The sequence below is a fragment of the Oryx dammah genome, unplaced genomic scaffold (assembly GCF_014754425.2).
Source record: "Oryx dammah isolate SB20612 unplaced genomic scaffold, SCBI_Odam_1.1 HiC_scaffold_2, whole genome shotgun sequence".
Lineage (NCBI taxonomy): Eukaryota > Metazoa > Chordata > Mammalia > Artiodactyla > Bovidae > Oryx > Oryx dammah.
The window spans coordinates 183645129-183657492 of record NW_024070186.1 but is presented as its reverse complement, the minus strand read 5'-3'; positions in this window follow the sequence as shown (position 1 = coordinate 183657492).

The following is a 12364-nucleotide window of genomic DNA, read 5'->3' as shown; positions in this document are numbered from 1 at the left end:
ATTTAGAAAAGGCAGAGGAACCAGAGATCAAATTGCCAACATCTGTTGGATCATCAAAAAAGCAAGAGAATTCCAGAAAAACATCTACTTCTGCTTTATTGATTACACCAAAGCCTTTGACTGTGTAGATCACAACAAACTGTGGAAAATTCTTCAACAGATGGGAATACCAGATCACCTGACCTGCTTCCTGAGAAATCTGTATGCAGGTCAAGAAGCAACAGTTAGAACCAGACATGGAACAATAGACTGGTCCCAAATTGGGAAAGGAGTATGTCAAGGCTGTATATTGTCACCCTGTTTATTTAACTTATATGCAGAGTACATCATGAGAAATGCTGGGCTGGAGGAAACAAGCTGGAATCAAGATTGCTGGGAGAAATGTCAATAACCTCAGATATGCAGATGACACCACCTTTATGGCAGAAAGTGAAGAGGAACTAAAGAGCTTCTTGATGAAAGTGAAAGAGGAGAGTGAAAAAGCTGACTTAAAACTCAACATTCAAAAGCGAAGATCATGGCACCTGGTCTCATCACTTCATGGCAAATAGATGGGGAAACAATAGAAACAGCGACCGACTTTATTTTCTGGGGCTCCAAAACCACTTGTGGATGGTGACTGCAGCCATGAAATTAAAAGATGCTTGCTCCTTGGAAGAAAAGCTATGACCAACCTAGACAGCATATTGAAAAGCAGAGACATTACTTTGCCAACAAAGGTCCGTCTAGTCAAAGCTATGGTTTTTCCAGTGGCCATGTATGGATGTGAGAGTTGGATTATAAAGAAAGGTGAGTGCCGAAGAATTGATGCTTTTGACCTGTGGTGTTGGAGAAGACTCTTGAGAATCCCTTGGACCACAAGGAGATCCAACCAGTCCATCCTAAAGAAAATCAGTCCTGAATATTCATTGGAAGGACTGATGCTGAAGCTGAAACTCCAATACTTTGGCCACCTGATGCGAAGAACTGACTCTTTGGAAAAGACCCTGATGCTGGGAAAGATTGAAGGCAGGAAGAGAAGGGGACGACAGAGGATGAGATGGCTGGATGGCATCACTGACTCGATGGACATGAGTTTGAGCAAGCTCCAGGAGTTGGTGATGGACAGGGAGGCCTGGCGTGCTGCAATCCATGGGGTCACAAAGAGTCGGACACAATTGAGTGACTGAACTGAACTGATAATTCAGAAACAGCCAGAAGGAAAAGATGAACAGGGCAGGGTGTGAGGAAAGAGCTTCCTTGTCTTCTCCAGGCATCACCCTCTCCCAGCACCTCCACCTGTTCACCAGTACAGAAGCTCCTTGTACCTAGATTTTGTGGCAGTCCCCTAACTAACTGGTCCTGCTTCCAACTTTGCCTCTGCTACAGCCAGAGGGGTCCTTTGAAAATATGTCAGAGACTTCCCTGGCAGTCCAGTGGTTAAGACTTCATGTTTCCATTGCAAAGGACACGGGTTGATCCCTGGTTGAGGAACTGGTAACCCACATGGCATGTGCTCAGCCAAAAATAAATAAATAAAAATAATAGATCACATCAATCTCTTGCTCAAAACCCTCCAACTTCTTCTCATTTCACTCAAAATACCAGCCAAAGTTCTCACCATTGCTCATGCAGCTTTAATCCATCAGATATCTCATCATCTGTTTGAGCTTGCCCGCCTCAAGCTCACTCGTTTTCAGCCTCTCTGCTCTCCCGGCTCTTTGATCACCCTCTGCCTCCGGACACTTGTTCTCTTGCAGGCTCCTTCCCTCATCTTGAGGTTCTTGTTCCTTAGCACTAACAAACTACTTTTACTACCTAATTTCCTTAGCCATCCAGTTGATTGTCCATCTTCCCTGTGCTGTGCTTAGTCGCTAATCGTGTCTGACTCTTTGCAACCCTATGGGCTGTAGCCCGCCAGCCTCCTCTGTCCTTGGGGGATTCTTCAGGCAAGAATAGTGGAGCGGGTTGCCGTGCCCTCCTCCAAGGGATCTTCCAGACCCAGGGATCGAACCCTCGTGTCTTCTGCATTGGGAGGAGGGTTTTTTTTTTTACCACTAGCGCCACCTGGGAAGCCCTCACTGTGTGCCCAGTACCTAAAACAGTACTTGGAGCAGAGTGAATAAATATTGAATCAGTAAGTATTTACTGAATGAATGAATGAATGCTTGGGGCTACCCTTTTCTCTAAGGATAGTTAAGAGGCTTTTGCTTTCCAGGATCTAGGCTCTTAAGAAGCAAAAATCTGTATCATCCTAAAGGAAGAGGTTGAAGGAGATTAAAGAAGAAGGCTGAGTTCCTAGAACCAGAAATTTACTTAATGGCTGTATAACACGAAACAACACACTGGTGGCAGGTAAGCAATCCATTGGCTTCTGCCAGAATGTGAGCTGGGGAACAGAGAGAGGATTGGCCAGTTATAAGTGAGGAGAGGGCAGTGCAAACATGCAGAGAAATATGTCATGAGAGATAGAAATATGAGCTCCATAAACCAGGCACAGCGATAACTTGGAAGGCGGAGTCCACTCCTAATGGCCTCTCGTGTCCCAGTCCACTCTGACTCTCACACTGAGCCTTTTCTTCCCTGTGGCTCTTTTTTGTTTTTTTTTTAAAGCTTATTTATTTATTTGGCTATGCTGGGTCTTAGTTGCAGCATGCAAGATCTAATAACGGTTCCCTGACCAGGGATCGAACCCAGGCCTCCTGCATTGGGAGAACAGACTGTTACCCACTGGACCAGAAAAAAAGTCCCTTTCCTGTGGCTCTTGAATGAATAAAATATTGACTAAGCAAGGCTGTGGCAGGAGGGAGACTCCAGTGTGCAGGGACCAGCGGGCCTCTGGTTGATGTAGCTGGCAACAGGAAGGGGCTGAGGCCTCCCTGCCACACCCACTATCCACCAGGCCCAACTGCCTCTAAACCCAGGACAAATCAGGGCAGAGTTCTCTTTTTAGATTCACAGCAGATCCGCTGGTGTAAATGCCACCGGCTGCCATCAGCTGCTATTTCCCAGCCACCGGCTCCCCACCCACTACTTCCTCCTGGGTGTCTTGACACAAGCTGCTTTGGTCAGGATGATTCTGACACAAATATCTGGGCCACCACAAGGTTGCTTCCTCTTCTTCCCAGCTGCCAGTAGAGGTTAGAAGGCAGAACTCCCCAGAGAAGGAGACAGAGCCTCAGGGGAAAGGAGTTTACTAAGTCTATCACCCTCTTCCAAGGCCCTTATGATGTCATGGCTAGGTGGACCATGCATTCTAAAGTTCTAAAAACTCAACTTGGATTTTTCCTCTACCTGGAGGGAGGGCTGAGTGGAACACACCAAAGGTAGGGATCTCGTAAAGATGGGCATTCACCTGCAATCCATGGACCCCGTGGTCCCTGGGTGACCTCACTTCAATGGCTCCATTCCCAATCTCTAGATGTAACATTGATTTTTTTGGGAGGGCGGGGAGGGGAATTGATTTTTGTGGCCAAAAACTAATATAGTTCAGGGCCAGCAATCTGGAACTCAGTTGAGTCCTACTGTCTTGCCATGTGGTGCTGATCAATTTCTTTACCTCTCTGGGCGGTTCCTTCTTCTGAACGTAGCTCAGAGGACAGGAGTCAACCTCTGTGAGTTCAAATAGGACCATATTCATCTTTATCCTCCCATGCTGTTGCATTCTGACCCCCACCTGCTAGTACAAGGTCTCCAGCTTCCTGCAAGTCTTCTGTGCTATTTCAGAAGGCCAGTCCCTGGTGTGTGAGCTGCTCCAGGCTTCCTACCTCAGCTTCTAGAGCCTAGACCTGAGGCAACTAGCCCCAAGTCCTTCAAATGCCAAAGTTGACTCCACGGGGTGATAGAGTCGGGAGAAAATCTCTCTATTCTGAATTTACATTATGGTAGAGGTGTCCCCAAGGCTCCACTGCTTGGGCTCCAGGGCATTCAGCTGGTGAAGCAGTTCTTTCAGGTTTTACTTACTCTCCTATCTCAACTTCTCTTGGTCTTGAACCCTAAGTTATGCTCAGGGGGCTGAGCCAGATATATATACTTAGATAGTAGCTACTGTAAATAGGAAAGACCTCAACTCCCCTCTGGCAACTTCATTCTTGGGTCAAGTTCATGAGTCTCCCTCCCCTTCAGGAAACTTCTCTACTCTCTCTTGAAAAGAATTTCTATAGGGTTACCTCTAAAGTTCTCTGGGCATGCCCAGCCATTCTTGAACTTCCAAAGTGGTCATAACCCAAGTTTGGCCTGCTTTATGTGTATTGAGGATATCAGTAACGTCACCCTGTTTGATTTTTAACAGCAAAGAAAGTGACTCCCTACCATCTCTCTACCTCCGTGAGAAAAAAGAAAACATTTCCCATCTTCTGATTAGGAGGCTTGAGTCCATCTAGAAAACAGGTCAGGGAAAATTCCCTGGTGGTTCAGTGGTTAGGATTCTGTGCTTTCACTGCTGTGGGTCAGGGTTTGATCCTTGGTCAGGGAACTACGGTCCCACAAGCCATGTTGTATTGCCAGAAAGAAAGGAGGGAGGGAGGGAGGGAAGAAAGAGAAAGTAGGTCAAACAGAAAAACAGAATCTGGAAGACTGATTATTGTACAAGTGTTTGCACTGTATGAAGTGTTTGGGGGGATATCTAAGTGATCAGGGAGGCTTCCTTTCAGGTCTCATCACCTATCAGACTGTCCTCACCCTCTCCGCCACCCCTCCTCCAGATAAATATTCCTGAAACTCCTTCAGGAACTATGGATAATTCCTTTCAAGGCCTTGGTTGACTCCCTATGAAAGAAGGTCTTGGCCAAATCTCACACTGTGGCAAGTACCAGGAGCCCATATGAACTGGCTAAAATTAAAACAATAAATCTGTTTAAAGGATATCACAGAGCCCTCAGGGGGACCTCAAAACAACTGAGTCTTCCAGGTGGCTGGAGTGAGCACCCCATCTCCCCTCATCCTTCACTTCCTCTCTGCAGACCACCTTTCTCTACCTCTTCAACAAAGCTCAAGAATGGTTGCCCTTTATTATTTTTTAAATACTTATTTATTTGGCTGACCCGGTCCTAGTTGTGGCAGGCAGGATCTTTAGTTGCGGCATACAAACTTCTAGTTGCAGCCTGTGGGATATATATAGTTCCATGACCAGGGATCGAACCCAGGCCCCCTGTCTTGGGAGCACAGAATCTTAGCCACTGGACCACCAGCGAAGTCCCAAGTTTGCCCATTATTGACAGCCTCATCCCAAATGAAAAGACCATGGGGCCCTCAGGGGGACCTCAAAACAACTGAGTCTTCCAGGTGGCTGGAGCGGGCACCCCATCTAAAAAGGGAGAACCTGACTGGGCCAGCCAGCTACAGTAATCAGCTGAGGCCAAGGGAACAGGGTCACATTCGAAATATAAACCAGCCTATAAACCTGCATCTGGCCATCTCATCCTCAACCCCCCTGGAAGGGGCAGTAGTACTCAAACAGAAGTTGTGAGGCTAGGGTGAGGCAGAAATGCCAAAAGTTCTTTGTTATTTGGGGTAAATTTCAATCTTACGACATAACTAGGCTGAAACTTCTTTAGCTTCACGTCCTACTCTTTCTTCTTCCTCAGCCTCTCGTCGGCCCATCCCTTTTGCCTGAAATGTGCATTCCCCATCACCATGTGTCAGAATCTTCCCAAGGTGATCTCAAAGGCTTCATGCCAGCTTCTGCACGCCATCCTTTATGACATCTTCTGCTAGAAGTGTAATAAGAAAATTTCCGATTTGGAAGAACTCCTGAATCACCTAATCCAACCTTCCCTCACTTCACATAAATCTGCTATATTTTAACTTCCACCAAATCTTCAGCCAGGGGCTACTCACACACCTGGGACACACATGACTTCTCAAGGAGATTCATTGTGTCTCCAGCACTGCTGCCTGTAGGAAAATGCTTTCTTGTATTACATGCCAGTGTGCCTTCCTGCAACTTCTATTCTTTAATTTTTTTTTTTTTTTTTCCTGCATGGCATGTGGGATCTCCATTTCCCAACCAGGACTGAACCTGTGCCCCTTGCGTTGGAAGTGCAGTGTCCCAACCACTGGAATGTCAGGGAAATCTCCCATGCTTTAGACTTGGTTCTGCCCTGGGGAAATTCTTGTACCTGCATTCCTGTGTGCTGAGTCACTTCAGTCATGTCTGGCTCTTTCCAGTACAACCTGTCAGACTTCTCTATCCATGGGATTCTCCAGGCAAGAATACTGGAGTGGGTTGCCATGCCTTTGAAACTGAAACTAAAACTGAAGTCACTCAGTCGTGTCCGACTCTTTGCGATCGTGTGGACTGTAGCCTACCAGGCTCCTCAGTCTATGGAATTTTCCAGGCAAGAGTACTGGAGTGGGTTGCCATTTCCTTCTCCAGGAGATCTTCCCAACCCAGGGATCAAACCCGGGTCACCTGCACTGCAGGCAGACGCTTTACCATCTGAGCCACCAGGGAGACGACTCTCTCCCTTTGAGAGAGTCAATTCCTAGACAGGCTAATAAGAAGTCTGGGGTCCCCAGGGAAGAGAAAGGGGTCTGGGGTTCTCGAAATGGAGATAGCGGTTTGGAATTTTCAAGAAAGAGGAAAGGACAACTGTTTTTCTCCACATTCCTTAATCTTAGTCACATAAAACGTTTTTTTTCTTTAAGCTGGGAACTGATGATTACACAACAAACAACTCTCTTGAAACCCTGTGCTAAGGATTATATAACAACAGTGTATCCTGCTTGAAGACAGTTTTTCCTTCCTGGAAAACCTTCTAGCTAATCCTATTATCTTAAATGTAAATTTACAATCTTGAGACCTTCTTTTGATTTATTGTCAGTTCAGTCCCTCAGTCATGTTTGACTCTTTGCAACCCCATGGACTACAGCACGACAGGCCTCCCTGTCCATCACCAACTCCTGGAGCTTGCTCAAACTCATGTCCATCGAGTCAGTGATGCCATCCAACCATTTCATCCTCTGTCGTCCCCTTCTCCTCCTGCCTTCAATCTTTCCCAGCATCAGGGTCTTTTCCAAAGAGTCAGTTCTTCGCATCAGGTGGCCAAAGTATTGGAACTTCAGCTTCAGCATCAGTCCTTCTAATGAATATTCAGGACTGATTTTCTTTAAGATGGACCGGTTGGATCTCCTTGTGGTCCAAGGGATTCTCAAGAGTCTTCTCCAACACCACAGTTCAAAAGCATCAATTCTTCAGCACTCAGCTTTCTTTATAGTCCAACTCTCATATCCATACATGACCACTGGAAAAACCATAGATTTGACTAGACGGACCTTTGTTGGCAAAGTAATGTCTCTGCTTTTCAAAATGCTGTCTAGATTGGTCATAGCTTTTCTTCCAAGGAGCAAGCATCTTTTAATTTCATGGTTGCAGTCACCACCCACAAGTGATTTTGGAGCCCCAGAAAATAAAGTCAGTCACTGCTTCTATTATTTCCCCATCTATTTGCCATGAAGTGATGGGACCAGATTTTTGAACGTTAAGTTTTAAGTCAGCTTTTTCACTCTCCTCTTTCACTTTCATCAAGAGGTTCTCTAGTTCCTCTTCACTTTCTGCCATAAGGGCGGTGTCATCTTCATATCTGATGTTATTGACATGTCTCCTGGCAATCTTGACTCCAGCTTGTGCTTCATCCAGCCCAACATTTCTCATGATGTACTCTGCATATAAGTTAAATAAACAGGGTGACAATATACAGCCTTGACATACTCCTTTCCCAATTTGGAACCAGTCTATTGTTCCATGTCTGGTTCTAACTGTTGCTTCCTGACCTGCATACAGATTTCTCAGAAGGCAGGTCAGGGCTTCTGGTATTCCCTTTCCTTTAAGAATTTTCCATGGTTTGTCATGACTTACACAGTCAAAGGCTTTGGCATAGTCAATAAAGCAGAAGTAGATGTTTTTCTGGAACTCTCTTGCTTTTCCTATGATCCAACAGATGTTGGCAACTTGATCTCTGGCTCCTCTGCCTTTTCTAAATCCAGCTTAAACATCTGGAAGTTCACAGTTCACATACTCTTGAAGCCTGGCTTGGAGAATTTTGAGCATTACTTTGCTAGCACTTGAGATGAGTGCAATTGTGCAGTAGTTTGAGCATTCTTTGGCATTGCCTTTCTTTGGGATTGGAATGAAAACTGACCTTTTCCAGTCCTGTGGCCACTGCTGAGTTTTCCAAATTTGCTGGCATATTGAGGGCAGTACTTTCACAGCATCATCTTTTAGGCTTTGAAATAGCTCATCTGGAATTCCATCACCTCCACTAGCTTTGTTCATAGTGATGCTTTCTAAGGCCCACTTGACTTCACATTCCAGGATGTCTGGCTCTAGGTGAGTTATCACACCATCATGATTATCTGGGTCGGAAGATCTTTTTTGCATAGTTCTCTGTGTATTATTGCCACCTCTTAATATCTTCCCTGGTGGCTCAGAGGCTTCCCTGGTGGCTCAGAGGGTAAAGTGTCTGCCTGCAATGCAGGAGACCTGGGTTTGATCCCTAGGTCAGGAAGATCCCCTGGAGAAGGCAATGGCACCCCATCTAGTACTCTTGCCTGGAAAATCCAATGGACAGAGAGGCCTGGTAGAATACAGACCATGGGATCGCAAAGAGTCAGACACGACTGAGCAACTTCACTTTCTTAATATCTTCTGCTTCTGTTAGGTCCATACCATTTCTGTCCTTTGTTGTGTCCATCTTTTCATGAAATGTTCCCTCTAATTTTCTTGAAGAAATCTCTTGTCTTTCTCACTTTATTGCTTTCCTCTATTTCTTTGCATTGATCACTGAGGAAAGCTTTCTTATCTCTCCTTACTATTTTTTACCTCTACATTCAAATGGGTATATCTTTCCTTTTTCTCTTTTGCCTTTCACTTCTTTATTAAAGTATATAACTCCCTTGCTAACACTAGCAGGTGTGGGGCACGCTCCATCCCCCTTCTGATGTCTATGTCAGAAGCTTTTTCTGTCCCTTTTTATACTTTAATAAAACCCTGCTATTCAAAAGCTCTTGAGTGATCAAGTCTGGTCCCTTGTCCCCAAATTAAATCTTCTTCTTTGGAGATCACAAATCCAACACCATTCACCGCAAGCTATCCTCTTGGAAGCTTGCCTGGTATCTTCAGGACAAGGTAAGAACACTCAGAGCTCTAGCCTGCTTTCTCAGTATGCACATTTTCTGCTTTACTTTATAACTCTATGGTGTGCTTGTGTCAATGAATGACATGCCCTGTGCGATGCAAGTGATGAGCCCTGCTCTGTGGTTTTATGGTGCCTCTTAACGACTGAAGGCAGTCCTAAAAAAGGGAGCCTTGTCGGGGGTTTATACCGACCTGTCAAGGCCAAGAGACACTCAAGGTCCCTGCTAGGGGAACGGCCAGAGACGGGCAGAGTGTATGGACTGAACTTTCCTTTCTTGGTCATCTTTTCCTGGTCTCTGAACATTTAGTGATTGCATGGGGAATTAGAACTACTAACCTAATTTTTCATATCATACACTTTCAAGGGAATTGTGATCCATGCTGCTACTGTGTACTTTTACGTAGACCCCATGTATGGAAGCGCTTAGCCTTGCTAGACTAGGCAAGCCTCACTAGAAAGTTACTGCTGCTGCTGCTGCTAAGTTGCTTCAGTAGTGTCCGACTGTGCGACCCCATAGACGGCAGCCCACCAGGCTCCCCCGTCCCTGGGATTCTCCAAGCAAGAACACTGGAGTGGGTTGCCATTTCCTTCTCCAATGCATGACAGTGAAAAGTGAAAGTGAATTTGCTCAGTCGTGTCCAACTCTTAGCGACCCCATGGACTACAACCTACCAGGCTCTTCTGTCCATGAGATTTTCCAGGCAAGAGTACTGGAGTGGGGTGCCATTGCCTTCTCCGAGAAAGTTACTAGGAGCATGTAACTCTAGCTCCAGCAGCATGTTCGGGAACTCGGCAGAACTCGAGTTCCAGGAACGCCTCTCAGGCTAGAGGTTACTCCCTTGGCTACCTGCCTCAGGGCCCAGCAACCTGAAAGTGAGTCTTTGTCACAGCTGTGTCTCCTCTCTATGTGGATAGAAGCACTGCTGGTGACCATGTGTTTCTTGAGGACACAGATCAGGTTACAGGATCTGGTCAGATTGGAAATACAATAGGCTTCTTCCTATGGTAGCCTTGCTCTTAATGGGCCAGAGGAGACGCTCTGATGGCTTTTATCTCAATTCCTTAGGTATTTCTTTCTGTATAATCTGTGGAAATGAACTGGAAGGATTGGCCCCAGAAACTTGAGGAGAAAAATCACTTTTTCCTCGCTGGCCAACCCTCCACCTCCTCTTTTGCTGTCATATATACTGGCGTGGTGACACACAGAAGGGACATCTTGGTTGTTGTTCATCCCTTTACACTCACCATTTCTATTGCAGTTAGGGCTGTACTCAGGAATGTACATGGGCACACATAAGATGGATGCTTCCCCCTAGTAGTACTTGCTTGGGAAACATTCCAAGCAAGTACTTGCTTGGGAAAGCTAATCTGTTACATTCTGGGTGGCATCAGAGGAAAAGGGGAAATCAAATAAAGGTCTTGGCGGTATGGAACTAAATCATTCTGGGATGCCATCAGGTCTATCCCTGGTGCATCTCCACCCCGCCTCAGTGGTAGAACCAGGAGGGGTGAGTAAGATGCCTGTGTCAGTAAGGGACAGACTAAGACCGACCAGGGAAAGAAAGCTGCGGTGGAGAGTCTGTCTACATTCCCATCTAGAGCAGGGAAGGACACTTCTATTGGAAAAAAGTCATGGCTGTGGATGCTGCTTTTTTCTCTCTTACAGATGGGAGCTAGCAATTCCAGAACGACTTCTTCAAAATGTATTTTTAAAAACTGGGACAAGTTTGATCCCCAGAGTTTAAAAAAGACACTCCTGATTGTCTTCCGTGATACTGAATGGCCCCAGTGTCCTTTAGAAGATGGGGAATGCTGATCTGTTGAAGGATCTCAATTATCACCGTTTTACAACTAGACCAGATCTGTAGAAAACAAGAGAAATGGGTAGAAGTGACATATGTGTTGCTCTTTATCTCTCTGTAAGACATGTCAGACTTATGTCCTAAGGGCGCAGATTTGGGTGTGAAATCTTCAGCTCCTTCCTGTCCTCTTACTTTGCCCCTGTATCAGGGGCTCCCAACTGAACAGGCTGAGAATCAGGGCACTCTTCCAGGAGGGGTTGCCTCAGTCTTGGTAGAAATTCAAACAGTACCAATTGCAGTGGAGACTATCTAGAGAATCCAGAAAAGTATATAGAAGACTTTGTGGGACTAACTTTACTTTATGACCTTACTTGGAAAGATGTAATGTATGTCTTGGGACGGACGCTGACTCCTGACTCGAGAGCTCTAGTTCTGAGGGAAGCTACTACTTTTGGAGACGAATGGCTTGAACGTGAGACAAGGGGAAAGAGGGAACTTGAAATAGCCCTCCTTCCTACTAGGAGCCAAGCAATTCCTATAATAGAGTCACTTTGTCGGGTGTATTCTTAAAGGACTCAAGTGAGCACATGCTAAAACTTTATATGCTGTTTGCTGACACAGAACAGGAGAGACGGCAAGTCCTGGTAAACTCTTAGTACAGACTACAGGAGGCTCTCCACAAGTTTACTAATGTCAATCTTCAAAGTGCAGAAGGAGGAAAACAGAAGGAAAAAGAGAAGCAGGCAAAAGACTGAAGCCCCAAGCTGTTAGATTTGCTCTGAAACAGCCTCAGGAAAAACGCCCAGAGGAACCCAGGTGAAAAGGGATGGACTTACTATCATTGTGGAAAGGAGGGGTATCTCAAGTGAGATTGCCCTCAGGCAGCTAAGCTGCCCCAGCTCCCTGTCCTGTCTGCAAATGACCTTACTGGAGAAGAGATTGCCCTCTGAGGTGTAGGCCCCAGGGGTCAGACTCTCAAGACAATCGGACCAGAAGTGCCCGGGGATCCCCACACAAGCTCTTGTCCTAGGAACACCTGAGGAAGCCCGGGTATTAATAGCTGTGGAGGGCCAATCAGTCTTTTCTTTTGGACACTGGGGCCACTTTCTGCTCAGTAAAGCTCCTGGTCTGCTTTCTTCATGATCCACTGCCATAATGGGGCTGTCTGGACAAGCCAAATATTTTTCGATCATTGATTTGAAGGATGCTTTCTAGAGTTAAACCTATGTTAGATCATCCTCTACCTATGACTTTAAGACAGTTGAAAGGATTCTTGGGCATTTCAGGCTACTGCCAAATTTGGATTCCAGGTTATGGGGAACTTGCCTGGCCTTTATATAAACTTATAACTGAGACTCAGCAGGCCCAAACTGACAAGCTGGTTTGGTCTCTAGTTACGCAAAAGGCTTTTAAGACTCTTCAAATTGCTCTCTTGCAGGCTTCAAC